We start from the raw sequence: 15,137 nt of genomic DNA, 5'->3' as shown, positions 1-15,137 counted from the left end.
AAAAAGGTTCTTGGTCCTAGGAATGGGAGGTATCTTCCCTTTCCTTAAAAATAAACCAGCTTTCCTCAGTTATCCAGGCGCTGTCATACTGTCATAAGGATAACGAAAGTGGATAATGAACGTAACTTCCACAGCAACACTGAGAACCTCCAGGCTTATGTGAACCAAGTCTTGTAGTGCACCACTGACAACAATATGATGTTCAATGAGGAGAAATTTCAGAATTACACCATGGAAGAATGGAGGAAATAAAAACAAGATAAATTTTAACCACTCAGTAGAATTTAAGTCAAATGTAAAAGACCTGGAAGCGATAATGTCAGATCTCACGTGCAAAAAGCACAACGAAGTTATTACGGCAACTGCAAGAAAAATGATAGGTTGGATAACTAGAACCTTCAAAACAAGGGATGCCAAGCCAATGGTGAATCTCTTCGGATCATTCGTTCTCTCTAGGCTGGAGTATTACTGTGCACTAACAGTTTCCCTCAAGGCTGGCAAAATTGCTGGGAGTGCTTGAAGTTCCTAGAACTGTACTCCTTAGAATGTAGGCGAGAAAGATACATCATGATTTACACCTGAAAGATACTGAATGGATTGGTCCCAAACCTGCACACCAAAATTACTACTTAGGAATAAAAGAGGTTTGTAAGACGGTGCAGGATACTTCCAATGACAAGCAGGGAAGCGATGAGTACACTAAGAGAGAGAATTCAGAAAATGGTAAAGGACCACGACTCAACCCCTTCATGCATAAGGGGTATTATCAACAAACCCCCTAGGTGTCTTCAGGAGGAAGTTAGACAACTTCCTTAAGACATTTACTGGTCCTTGCGTTGGACTGAGGGCAGCAGGCACTAACAGCTTAATTGATCAGGTAAGCAACCATGAGGCCTGATCTGGGACCTGGCTACAGGGTCGGTGACCTCCGGAAGCGACTCCAGGTAAACCATCTTGCCTCGCAACACACTGCTGGAGAATTACTGAAGCTTAACTGACAGGGACTTACGTCTACCGAACCTTTACCTTACCACTTAGGTTCTCACCATTTAAGTGATGCTGAATCTTACTAACAATATCATCAATACAAATTAAAGATGGAGAAAGTAAACACAATCTTTCACACTCTACAAAATAATAAGACTTTAATACTTAGTACAGTGGTATAAGGAGTTTAATATTGGCTTACTGAGAAAGGGTTCTGACACCGTAAGTTATCTGGGGAGATACAATACGATGAGTTGTTTAAAATATTCGAGGATAGGAAATACAATACACGGAACCCAAATATCATTAACTTAGAGTATAAAATAAGAGTTCTTGTCCTACACACAGCAAATACAGCTCACTTGGCAGTTCACTCCCAGTAAGACCAGTCACACTTCTAGCCCAGGTCCCAAGACCTTACATCACCCTTCCCTGTCTACTTGACACTACATGTGTGGGGGCTTCATCTCTACTTTCTGTCATGTTCCTGTGAGCAAACTCGCCATGTGCTCGTTCATGTGCCGTCTCAAAACTGGGATGCAAATATGAGTAGCACTACTAAACCCAACACTCACATATAAACAAGATTTCTTTAAAGACGACATAAACACAAGTTTCACAACTCTCACTACAGCATCTCCCCAAGAATTAAGTTTTGCTGCCACATCTCAAGTCGTGAGTGGTAGCTCAAACATTGAAGAATTGAGACCAAGTGGCTTCATCAGTCCAATACAAAGTAGATGGACTGAATTAAGATTTTGAGGGACTGATTACCTCAAACTTCTACTCTCAAGTCGTGAGTGGTAGCTCAAACATTATTACAGTGGTCACAGTGGGTGGGTCTTGATCAGGGCTCCCTTAACATAGTTACAACTTTTGGATTTATCGAATAAAAAGGCACAATACAATGACTGGAACAATACACTAATAACCCGCACATAGGAGACAAATTTATAACGACGTTTCGGTCTGACTTGGACCATTAACTGGTCACTACTACTACTACTATTATTAATACTACTACTATTACTAATACTACTATTACTACTACTACTATTACTAATACCACTACTATTACTACTACTATTACTACTACTATTACTAATACCACTATTACTACTACTATTACTAATACCACTATTACTAATACTATTACTACTACTACTATTACTACTATTACTACTACTACTATTACTACTACTACTATTACTACTACTACTATTACTACTACTACTATTACTACTATTACTACTACTACTACTACTACTACTACTACTATTACTACTACTATTACTACTACTACTATTATTACTACTACTACTATTACTACTACTACTACTATTACTACTACTACTATTACTACTATTATTACTACTACTACTATTACTACTACTACTACTACTACTATTACTACTACTACTACTACTACTACTACTACTATTACTACTACTACTACTACTACTACTACTACTACTACTATTATTACTACTACTACTACCATTACTATTACTACTATTACTACTACTACTACTACTAACCACTACTACTACCTCTACACTTCAGTCTCTACTTCCATCATATTATTACTTCTACCTCCTCTCTGTCTCCCGCCTCCCCCCCTCCTCTTGTATAAACACTGGCTCCCTTCCCTTCGCTCTTCTGTGCAACTAGTTAATGGTCCAAGTCGAACCGAGACGTCGTCATAAGTTTGTCTTCTATATGCAGGTTATTTGTGTATTGGATTCATTATTTCTTAATTACAGTATCATCTACTTTTTAATCATCTACTTAATGTATGCTCTCAAGGCTTCAAGAATCTTAAAGTGAAATCCAGGTCTTATCTGGACCTCTGGTGAGGGTTGTGATTGTGTGTACTTTTAAGATCCAGTGTTGTGGCTCAGACTTTTGTTGGTTCTGGGATCATCATCCCTTTCCTCAGGGTTTTAGTGGTATTTGACACCTCAAAGGAGGATCCCTGATGTTGGTGAAGAGCTGTTGATCCACAGAATTAGAATTATCCTTCTGAACTATTTGATAGAGATTAATTGCCTCTCATTCCCTTGTATGACCTCCAAGGGTTTAGCGCTTCCCGGTATAGCCCTTGTGGCTTAGAGCTTCTTTTTGATTATAATAATAATTAGCGCTTCCCGCTCTAATTATTGTATTAGTGATACTAATAGTAATTTTTGATCCTCTATAAGTTACCTGGATGCTTTGCAATCTATTCAGCGCCGAAGGACCCATAAGGGTTTAACGTTTTATGTGACTAATTAATCGGTAACTTGCTACACTAGATTTATGGACACAAATTGAAAAACTTAGCGCATATCACTTGAAAGTTAAATCAGTAATAACAATTATGTCTGTGGAATTAAATCCCACTTGAGGAATTTTGAAGATATCCTTGTTTGTCATTATAGTTTTTGTGTATCGATAATGACTGTGCATTACATAACAAAGTTAAGTTATGAATACTAATTATTTAAAAGCAATGTAATATTTATGTATATGGCTGACCTAGAGAAAACTTCTTAAAAAATGCTGTTTCACGTACATAATATGACTGACATGAGCACTAATCCCATAGAATAAGAGAAAGAAACAGAAAACATGTCCATGCATGCACCACCAGGACCGGATTCGTGTGTGGGGGGGGGGTATTTACAAAGAAGTGCAAAATATTACTAGTACGAATATTCGGTATCCTTCGGAGAGAGAGAGCTTAGATTAAGGTGAAATTCCAGAGGCCTAAAGAGTGCAGATACAGTCCCGTTGCATAAACGATGTAGGAGAGCACTAGTCATAAAGCACAGACCAGTAGTCCTAATTTAGCACATTATTAAAATCTAAGAAAGGGGGATAAAATACAAATTTTAAGGAACTACACAATCTGTACAACCCAGACCAGTTTAGATTTTGAGCGGGAAGATCATGGTGGTCAAAACCATTAAACCACATTGACAGCATTACGTGAGTTTGGGATGAAAAGTAAAATATAGATGTGATACACAATGATTTCACCATTGTTTTTTGACAAATATAACAAAAATAGTAGTATTAAACAGAGTAAAATCCAACATTAGCAAAGAAAAAATCTGTGCCCCAAGGCACGGTCCTGGCGCCTTTATTGTTTATCCTCATTGCTGACAGAAAAACACTTCCCACGGTTTCGTTTCATCATTTGCAGATGATACCCAATTAGGCACGAAGATCACCTTTGAGAAGACACGGAAAAGTTGCATTAAAATATAAACGAAATCTTCTAGTGGGCTGTGGGGAATAACGTGACGTTCAGTGGTGACAAGAACATAACGAAGGAACACTGAAGCAGGCCTAATGGCTCATGCTACGGAAGTCCAATTCAGCTATATTTACAGTTACCCAAACTTCTTGGCCTTAGTGACGTTATCTGGGAGTTTGCTCCATTCAGCTACAACTCTGTTGCCAAACCAATACTTCCCAATATCCTTTCTAAATCTGAATTTCTTCAACGTGAATCTATAGCTGCGAGTTCTGTTTTAATTAAATTTTCAACACGTCATGTATATTCCTTGTATTTATCACCTCAAGAGAGGTTCCTTGACGCTGGTGAGGGGCTCTTGATCTACGGAATTGGATCGATGCTCCAGTTCCCCCCCACATGCGCTGTAAAATCCTACTGGTTTAGCGCTCCCCCATGATTATAATAATAATCCTTGTATTTATCTTGTGCTTACATTTGTACATTTCAGTCATATCCCCTAATTCTACGACTTCCAAAAGCGTGCAGATTCAATGCCTTCAGTCTGTTATAGTTATCATAGAAAGTTTCTAATCCTTGGAATCAACATCGTCATCCTTATCTGTATATTTTCGAGCACGAACTTATGCTCATTCTGTAATATGGAGGCATTAAACTATTAGCCACTATTATTGATATGCATGCTGTGTAAACGGAAATTATAATCAGAAGAAGAGTGTTAGAGCACCTGGAGATGAACGGTTTGATAAACCACAGCCAACACAGTTTTAGAGACGGTAACTCCTGTCTCACCAACCTCATTTAGATTATGCTTAGAAGCATAATTTAAACGAGATTTAACCATGCATATATAAAGCATATATAAGGACTTCTATATTTATAATACTTATTATGAAGCCAAAAATTTTATTAGCTTTATTGCGAATACTTAAGCATTGTTGTCATGGCTTTAAATTTCTCATAACCAGATCTCCTAGAACTTTTTCACATTCACTTTGACTAAGATCTACATTGTTTAGTGTATAGGTACCGTAGTTATTTTTTTTTCCAACGATTAGAATCTTACACTTGTCTGCACTGAACTGTCACTTTACCGACCACATCAACTTATCCAGGTCATCCTGTAGCGTTCTAGTATCCACATAAATTATTTTGTGGCTTATTTTAGTGTGATCGGCGGACTTACTTATTTTACTATTTATTCCCTCATCAATGTCGTTTATGTAGATTGTGAGCAATAAGGGTCCCAACACTGGCTCTGTGGTACACCATTCGTAACGGGTCCCCATTCTGTTTTCTTCCTATTAATACATCTGTTTTGCCTGTCGGTCAGCCATTTCTTCAACCCAAGAGATAATTTCTCTTCCTTTTTCATGTGCCGCTACTTTGTTTATCAGTCTACTGAAGTCCATACACACAATATTATAATTTTTATCGTAGTCTACCTCCTCGAATACCTTAGTAAAAAAAAAAAAAGGTTAGTAAATTCGTAAGGTGCCTTGCGAAGCTATACTGAGATACGATGATCAAATTACATCATTAAAGATGGTATCAGCCATTATTGATTCCATCAACTTTCCCACAATTGAGATTAGGCTGATCTGACTGTAATTTGAAGTTAAGAACCTGGAGGTTACCTGGAGGTTATTCCGGGGATCAACGCCCCCGCGGCCCGGTCCATGACCAGGCCTCCCGATGGATCAGGGCCTGATCAACTAGGCTGTTACTGCTGGCCGCACGCAGTCCAACGTACGAGCCACAGCCCGGCTGATCCGGCACTGACTTTAGGTATCTGTCCAGCTCTCTCTTGAAGGCAGCCAGGGGTTTATTGGCAATTCCCCTAATGCTTGATGGGAGGCTGTTGAACAGTTTTGGGCCCCGGACACTTATGGTGTTTTCTCTTAGTGTACCAATGGCGCCCCTACTTTTTATTGGGGGCATTTTGCATCGCCTGCCCAGTCTTTTACTTTCGTAGGGAGTGATTTCTGTATGCAGATTTGGGACCATTCCTTCCAAGATTTTCCAAGTGTAGATTATGATATATCTCTCCATCCTGCGTTCCAACGAGTACAAGTCAAGTGCTTCCAAGCGTTCCCAGTAGTTAAGGTGCTTGACAGAACTTATATGTGCAGTAAAGGATCTCTGTACACTCTCTAGATCTGCGATTTCACCTGCTTTGAATGGAGATGTTAATGTACAGCAGTATTCCAGCCTAGAGAGAACAAGTGATTTGAAAAGGATCATCATGGGCTTGGCATCTCTCGTTTTGAAAGTTCTCATTATCCATCCTATCATTTTCTTTGCACGTGCGATCGTGGCACTGTTGTGATCCTTGAAAGTGAGATCCTCAGACATTACTACTCCCAGGTCCCTTACATTATTTTTCCGTTCTACTGTATGGCCGGAGTCAGTAGTATACTCTGTTCTAGTTATTATCTCCTCCAGTTTTCCATAACGGAGTAGTTGGAATTTGTCCTCATTGAACATCATATTGTTTACCGTTGCCCACTGGAAAACTTTGTTTATATCTTCTTGGAGGTTAACCGCGTCCTCAGCAGATGACAGCCTCATGCAGATCCTAGTATCATCCGCAAAGGATGATACGGTGCTGTGGTGTATATCTCTGTCTATGTCTGATATGAGGATAAGGAATAAGATGGGGGCGAGTACTGTGCCTTGTGGAACAGAGCTCTTCACTATGGCAGCCTCCGATTTAACTCTGTTGACCACTACTCTTTGTGTTCGATTTGTTAGGAAGTTGAAGATCCATCTCCCCACTTCCCCAGTTATTCCTTTAGCACGTATTTTATGGGCTATTACGCCATGATCGCATTTGTCAAATGCTTTTGCAAAGTCTGTGTATATTACATCTGCATTCTGATTTTCTTCTAGTGCATCCAAGGCCATGTCATAGTGATCCAGTAGTTGTGAGAGGCAGGAGCGACCTGCCCTGAACCCATGTTGCCCTGGATTGTGCAGATTTTGGGAATCCAGGTGATTTGCAATCCTGCTTCTTAGCACTCTTTCAAAGATTTTTTATGATGTGGGACGTCAGAGCTATTGGTCTATAGTTCTTAGCTAATGCTTTGCTGCCACCTTTATGGAGTGGGGCTATATCCGTTGTTTTAAGTGACTGGAATTTCACTCATGTCTATCGCTCCGTAAATAGGTATCACATTTGCCATTTGTCATTTATCCTATACAATACGTGTTTGTAGTGATATGTTGAAAAGACTAGCTAAGGTTTGCTAAGGTTCCCTTTACATTCCTTTAGAACTCTTTAGGACCCTGGTGACTTAGTTTGGCTTCAATCTTCCTAGTTGTTTAACGGCTTTGTCACGAGTGACTTTGATGTTGCATAATTAATTATCGTCCTGACGAGTATAGTTATCGATTTCTGGGATTTCATTTGTAATCTCTTGCGTTATAACAGAAGGAAATCAGTGTTGAAACTGATACATATTTCTTTGCCACTAACAGTAAACTGACATCAGTTATATTTCAGTGGGCCTAGCTTTTCCCTAATCTTATTCAAATATAGCTGAAACTCTCATGATTGGTTCATGATTCACTCGCCAACTAAATTTCATGTTCACTTTTGGCTTTTATTTCTTTATTGAACTTTTTCTTAAACTGAATACTATGTTCACTATTATGTTCACTATGAGACGTTTGAGGCTTGTATATCAATTTAGGGTCATTCATGATTCATCTAAATTCTCTATGAGGATTATATGCAACTTAGCCAGCTTGTACAAATTGTACAATACTTTGAAAAATGTCATATTGGCAACCATCACAACGGTGGACTACGTGCGGCCAGCAGTAACAGCCTGGTTGATCAGGCCCTGATCCAGCGGGAGGCCTGGTCAAGGACTGGGCCGTGGGGGCGTTGATCCCCGGAACATCCTTCAGGTAGCCCACCTACCCGGTCTGTCACGTTAGTCCCTAGTCAGGTTACCTCAGTCTTCTATACTTACCAAGTCATCCCTTGACCACATACAGTTGGCATTGTGAAAACTGGGGACCTTAACTTCATTATTATATATAAAATAAAAACCATGAGATATTACAACAAAAGTTTTTTGATTAACTTTTCCTAAACTCTTCATTAACCTCAAGATTATCAATCAGAGAATTCTTCTTTGCCAGAACCAAATCCAGTTCTCCCTCTTACCCCTACCCTTTCCTCCCCACCCCTCCCGTCCCCTGTTTTATTCATTTCTCCCTCTACCCCTGTCTCCTCATTGGTTCTTTCCCTGGCTCCCCCATGCTTTTCCCGTCCCCCCATCTCTCTCCCTCCCACCCCCTCCTTCCCACCCCCTCCCTACTACCACGCCCACACACATAGTGCTGGCATGCATGTGTTATGATCCTCGGCGTCGCAAGCATTGCTGTTGCATATGTTATTATTAGACATCCCCTCTATGTCAGAGGGCTTTTCTGTGTCTATTTCACTTGATTATAGGCTGTTCATTTTTATGTTATGCGCTATAATTATTACTGAAGCGGCAGGCTATCATGGTTGAAGGTGTATGACATGCTATGTTACGCGATAGCTGGGTTGGTAGCATACAACTTGCTATGTTACACTCGGGTTGGGTGGTATACTCGAATGACTCCTGTGTCAACCTCTCATGATTTGCCTTCGATTTTACCACATTATTTCTACTCTGATTATGTAAAATTATTAGAAAAAGACGAGCCCTGCAGCAGGCCACCGACATGTGTGAGCTGAATCGCATACACACCAAACTGTACTTCATTGTCTCACACCCATTACCACACCAACTCTCAGTATTTACGTCAACGACGCTAACTGACAGTTTGTTCTACTCGTGTATATTTATTCAGCTAAACCGCCACCACTATGCATCCTTTCTAAATTTAAATCTGTTTCTTATCAAACTACTACCAAGCTGCTTCCTAGATGTAATCAGCGCCATATTTATAATTTCGATATTTATCTACGTTACTTCCATTGTGAATTAAAATTATATTGACCCCACTCTCATTCTGCTTTTTGCAAAAGTGTATTAAGTTCGCTTTTTATTATCCTTGTGGGAAAGATTCCCGATCAAGGGAGAGTTGAAAGTGCTCGACATGACTAGCTTATCTGTGATTTTCAATACCATTAAAGTACAGTTCCTATATTCCTTGAGGCACGCGATGTGCTGCTTTATGCAGAGGTTATCAGCCTTCACCAGCAGAGGTTATCAGCCTTCACCAGCAGAGGTTATCAGCCTTCACCAGCAGAGGTTATCAGCCTTCACCAGCAGAGGTTATCAGCCTTCACCAGCAGAGGTTATCAGCTTTCACCAGCAGAGGTTATCAGCCTTCACCAGCAGAGGTTATCAGCCTTCACCAGCATGCATACACTTTACCGGTTACCGGAACCTGTGTGTAAAAAAAGGCTGTTTGCAACACTAGAGCATTTATCAGAACAAGATATAAACAAAGTTTTCCAGTGGGCAACGGTAAACAATATGATGTTCAGTGAGGACAAATTCCCACTACTCCGTTATGGAAAACTGGAGGAGAAAATAACTAGAAGAGAGTATACTACAGACTGGCCATACAATAGAGCGGAAAAATAATGTAAGGGACCTGGGAGTAGTAATGTCTGATGATCTCACTTTCAAGGATCACAACAGTGCCACGATCGCACGTGCAAAGAAAATGATAGGATGGATAATGAGAACGTTCAAAACGAGAGATGCTAAGCCAATGATGATCCTTTTCAAATCACTTGTTCTCTCTAGGCTGGAATACTGCTGTACATTAATATCTCCATTCAAAGCAGGTGAAATCGCAGATCTAGAGAGTATACAGAGATCCTTTACTGCACGTATAAGTTCTGTCAAGCACCTTAACTACTGGGAACGCTTGGAAGCACTTGACTTGAACTCGTTGGAACGCAGGAGGGAGAGATATATCATAATCTACACTTGGAAAATCATGGAAGGAATGGTCCCAAATCTGCACACAGAAATTACTCCCTACGAAAGTAAAAGACTGGGCAGGCGATGCAAAATGCCCCCAATAAAAAGTAGGGGCGCCATTGGTACACTAAGGGAAAACACCATAAGTATCCGGGGCCCAAGACTGTTCAACAGCCTCCCATCAAGTATTAGGGGAATTGCCAATAAACCCCTGGCTGCCTTCAAGAGAGAGCTGGACAGATACCTAAAGTCAGTGCCGGATCATCCGGGCTGTGGCTCGTACGTTGGACTGCGTGCGGCCAGCAGTAACAGCCTAGTTGATCAGGCCCTGATCCATCGGGAGGCCTAGTCATGGACCGGGCCGCGGGGGCGTTGATCCCCGGAATAACCTCCAGGTAACCTCCAGGTATCCAGGTACCAGAGAGCGATACATTTCCTAATCAAATTCACTACAAAGTCATGTTTTTTACTTCCCGATTACCACAGTAAGAGAGAGTGATGAAAATGAACAAAACACGCACACACTCAGTGGACACTTCATTAAGTACATCCTTCTGTTACTGGGTAGGGGCCACCTTTTGCCCCCAGAACGGCATGAATTCTTCGTGGCATGGATTCAACATGATGCTGGAAACATTCTTCAGAGATGATGGTCTACGTTAACGTCATAACACCACGCTGTAGCTGTAGATTTGGCTGTATATTCTTGCTGCGAGTCTCTCGTTTAACCACGTCCTAAATGCTAAATTCTGACTACCATCTGCGTGTCGCAGCAGAAATCGCGATTCGTTAAACCAAGCGACTTCTTTTTTTCGAATATTCGACTGTCCAGTTTTGGTGAGCCAGTGCCCACTGTCGCCTCAGTTTTCTGTTCTTTGCGGACAGGAGTGGAACCCGGTCTGGTCTTCTGTTACTGTAGCCTGTCCACTTCAAGATTTGACATGTGCATTCAGAAATGCTCTTCTGCATACAACTGTTGTAATACGTTGCTATTTGAGTTACTGTCGCCTTCCTGTCGGCTTGAACAAATCTGGTCATTCTCCTCTGATCTCTCTCATTATCAAGGCGTTTTTGCTACAGAACTGCCGCTCTCTGGATATTTTGCGTTATTCACACCAATCTCTGTAACTCTTGAGACTCTTATGGATGAAATCCCCGATCAGCAGTTTATGGGAGACTCAAACAACTCCGTCTGGTACCAACAATCATTGCAAGGTTAAAGTGGCTTAGATCACATTTCTTGCCTATTCTGATCATTGGTCTGAACAACTGAACCTCTTCACAATGCCTACATGCTTGTAGGAACTGAGGTGCTTTCACGTGATTGGCTGATGAGATATTTTTCATTAACCAGCGTCGTACAGGTGTCTGCCAATGAGAATATATGTCGTGCCTAATAAGCCGATTTGGTCAGTTAGGGCAAACTGCCCTAAAGTTTAAACTTTTCCAAGATTTTCTTTTATGGATTAATATGTACTTTTTTCACTGAAAGTGGTAAAAAATATATTTTCTGAAAACCTAAGTGATAGTCACGGCATTATGCCAGGTGAGCGCCCCGCCATAATGCCGTGACGAAAATCAAAGGCCTCCCATACAGGGGGGGGGGTCCTTTTTCGTCAGTGCATTATGCCGAGTAGCAGCCGTTAGCATGACGTCACGGCCTGCCGCGACACTCCATAGCGACTCTGTGTTCACATGGCTGCCGTGGTGAGAGGAAGTGTTGCACTTTTGTCTTTCATCCATCCCATGTTTTCTCTGGTGTTTCCTTTGGTTTTGGGGCTATACACGTTTGATTATAGGTAAAAGGAAATCCTTAACACCTGAAACTATAACTCACAAAGCTGGGCACCAGATGAAAGAAATAGTGGAGAATGTTAGTGTGTGTGTGTGTGTGAGCGTTCAGTGAGGAACTGGATGCAGCGTTTCAAGGCTGGTGGCAGTGCCGAGTTACCCTGTACCAAACCTCGGCCTGGCACCTTGCAGAAGACATCTGTTAGTACCTTAACTGTGTTAAAGAAGCAGTTAGAGTACACCTAAGATAACTGCTAGATAATTGAAAGAAAATAACCTACATCTTCTCTCAGAGGTGTCTAAGAACTGTTAACAGATGTGTCAGAACTGGGCTACAGTAGTCACCGCCAGGTTAAGAAACCGATCCTTTCCAAGCCACAGAAGAAATGTATGTTGGATTATGCAAAGAAATATCTTCACTGGAATCCTCAACAGTGGTCTGAAGTACTTTGGAGTGATGAAGCAACCTTCACCGTCACCTGTAACCGTGGGGGACGTGTACCATCCCAGAGGTAGTGACCTGCTAGACCCACGCTACACCTGTGAGACCACCAAACACTCAGTCTCGCTCATGGTTTGTGGGTGTTTCAGTGCTCAGAGTGTTGGTGAACTCATTGTACTTCCCAAAAACCAGTATATGAACCAGTATAATTACCTGGAGTTGTGACAATTTACCTGAGGCATTTGAAAAGTGTTGGGCTACGGTTTTTATGCAGGACGCTGCACCGTGTCATACAGCCAAATCTGTACTTCAGTGGCTTAAGGACTGTGAAGTGAGGTTCTTTAATGACTGGCCAGACAATTCCCCTTACCTAAACCCTATTGAGAACCTCTGGTCAATAGTGAAATGAAGTTTACTGGGCAAGGATATCAGTTTCATCCTGCAGCTGGAGGCTGCTCTACATAAGGCATGGAATAATATATTTCCTCAAACCCTCGAGAATTTGTGCGAGAGTCTTCCTACACGGCTGAGGGACGTGATTAAGTGTAAAGGACGCAGCACCAAGTATTTCAACCTCAATAAGTGTGCAGATATATATATATATATATATATATATATATATATATATATATATATATATATATATATATATATATATATATTATAATCTTTAATGGTATGTGTTTGTGTTTTGGTACGTGTGTGGGGGAGGGGCGGCATAATGCCGTGACTAGCACTGTAGAAACCTCGCCTAACCTAGCCTAATATAATTTTATCATAATTCTACTAAGTATGTCATAGATCAATTTAAATTGATTAACTGTGATGAATGGTTTTGAACTCCTTCCTGGTGTACTTTAGATAGGTATCAGCCAAGGTAGATGCACGTGTGTAGTCCCACATCACCTGCTTACCGTCTCTAGGCTTGAAGTGTGATACCATCTGGATGCTTTTGGCTGCCACCAGATTTGCATAGTTGGGGTGGCTCCTTTATTGCTGGGCATCTGGCTGTTGTGAGGCTCCTCTTTATAATGTTAACCTCTTCATACCTTGCAATCTTTCCCTCGGATTTACGGCACACAAGACCATGGTACCTGAATCGGTCTGCAGCTTCAGTGCCGCAAATACATCTGTGTTCGGCGAGAATAAGGGCGGCCAGTCGAAGGGCAACACCAATGTAGATGGTCTGAGTCGAGGCGTATGCCAAGGCTGGAGGTGGGAACAGCCAACAGATAGTCCGGAGGCGGGCCTTATCCTTTCCCGACACACTCTGAACTACTGTTGAGGCTACATTCTCCACTATTGGGCCCTCCTAGTGTGACTGTAGTTGTTGGGGTGTGTGTGTGTTTGTGTGTATGTATATATATATATATATATATATATATATATATATATATATATATATATATATATATATATATATATATATATATATATTTATATCCAAACCTCAAACGTCCAGTTTGGTTAACGTGAGATATACTTCTGTGAAAGTGTGAAGTGTGTAGTAGGAAGTCACGGCCCACGGGAATGGTGCTCAATGAGCTCAACATCTGGCTCTTGGATGATGGCACTCTGGCACCGCAGAATCCCTCCTAGAGAACACCTAGAAAATAAAATATCTTTGAGTGAATCTAGGACGCAAATAAATGGTTTCCCCAACCTGCGGATCACTGATCAAATCACCGTCGCTTTGCCAGAACCGATCTCAGGAAGAATGAAGGTCGTATTGGAGATATTAATGCATGTGATGCTTTTTTTTTTCTACTCAATAGAAACCTGTCCCTCCCAAAGTTCACCTCTAAGACTCAAAGAATATGACACCCTTCTCAAGCCCTTGTTAGAAATTGTCCAGAATCTTAACTGATGGCGATGGTAGTAACAGTGTTGGTGCTGATGCTGTCAGTGTTGATTCTGACTCTGAGGCCTGATCACAGACCGGGCCGCGGGGGCGTAGACCCCCGAAACCCTCTCCAGGTATACAGCTCAAGGAATTACATCAGCTGGGACTTCGGTGCCCCCCCCCCCCAAAAAAAAATGGAATATCGAAATGTGTAAATTCTATTCTTAAGGCTTTGGCAAATTTGGCCTTAAAAATCTCCCGATTAAAGGCACATACTGCTGCAAGACGTGGAAGCAGTTGCACCCAAAATATGTTCCAAAATCCATTGACGAGGGACAATACTATGAGCCAAACTACCTGGCCTTCGGTATGAAGGAAAAAAAATATATCAAGCCTCAGGACCATGAAACTCAACGTGCAAACTATAACCATGCAGCCTACGAAGATTTTTTTTAGCACCGGGAGGTGGACTAGAATGGCGAGACCCGTTGAGAATGTAAAAGCCTCCAGGAGCCATGCAAGAGTCGAAACAAAGCCGTGGAGGACTTACCAGACCCGCAGGTTGCTAAACCCGGCCAACAAGCCCCTTGCACAGCAACTAGCAATATATCATCTTTTGTTTTTGCAAATATACAAGGTCTTAAACTTTGTTAAAACAATAAAATCCCCTCTATTAGTAATCTCCCCACTGAATAAACTGCAATGTTTCCAGCTTTTATGGAGACTCACATAGAGGAATATTTTAGCAAAATGTATATTCGTATTAGTGTACAGCAGTATTTTAACCTAGAGAACACAAGTCACTCAGAAAGGATCACCAGTGGCATGGAATCCAATCATTTTTCTCGCAGTTGTGATCTTTGAAGGTGAGATCGTCTTACATTAACATTC

The sequence above is a fragment of the Cherax quadricarinatus genome, chromosome 9 (genome assembly GCF_038502225.1).
Source record: "Cherax quadricarinatus isolate ZL_2023a chromosome 9, ASM3850222v1, whole genome shotgun sequence".
NCBI classification, from domain to species: domain Eukaryota; kingdom Metazoa; phylum Arthropoda; class Malacostraca; order Decapoda; family Parastacidae; genus Cherax; species Cherax quadricarinatus.
Note: the sequence above shows the minus strand (reverse complement) of the source record.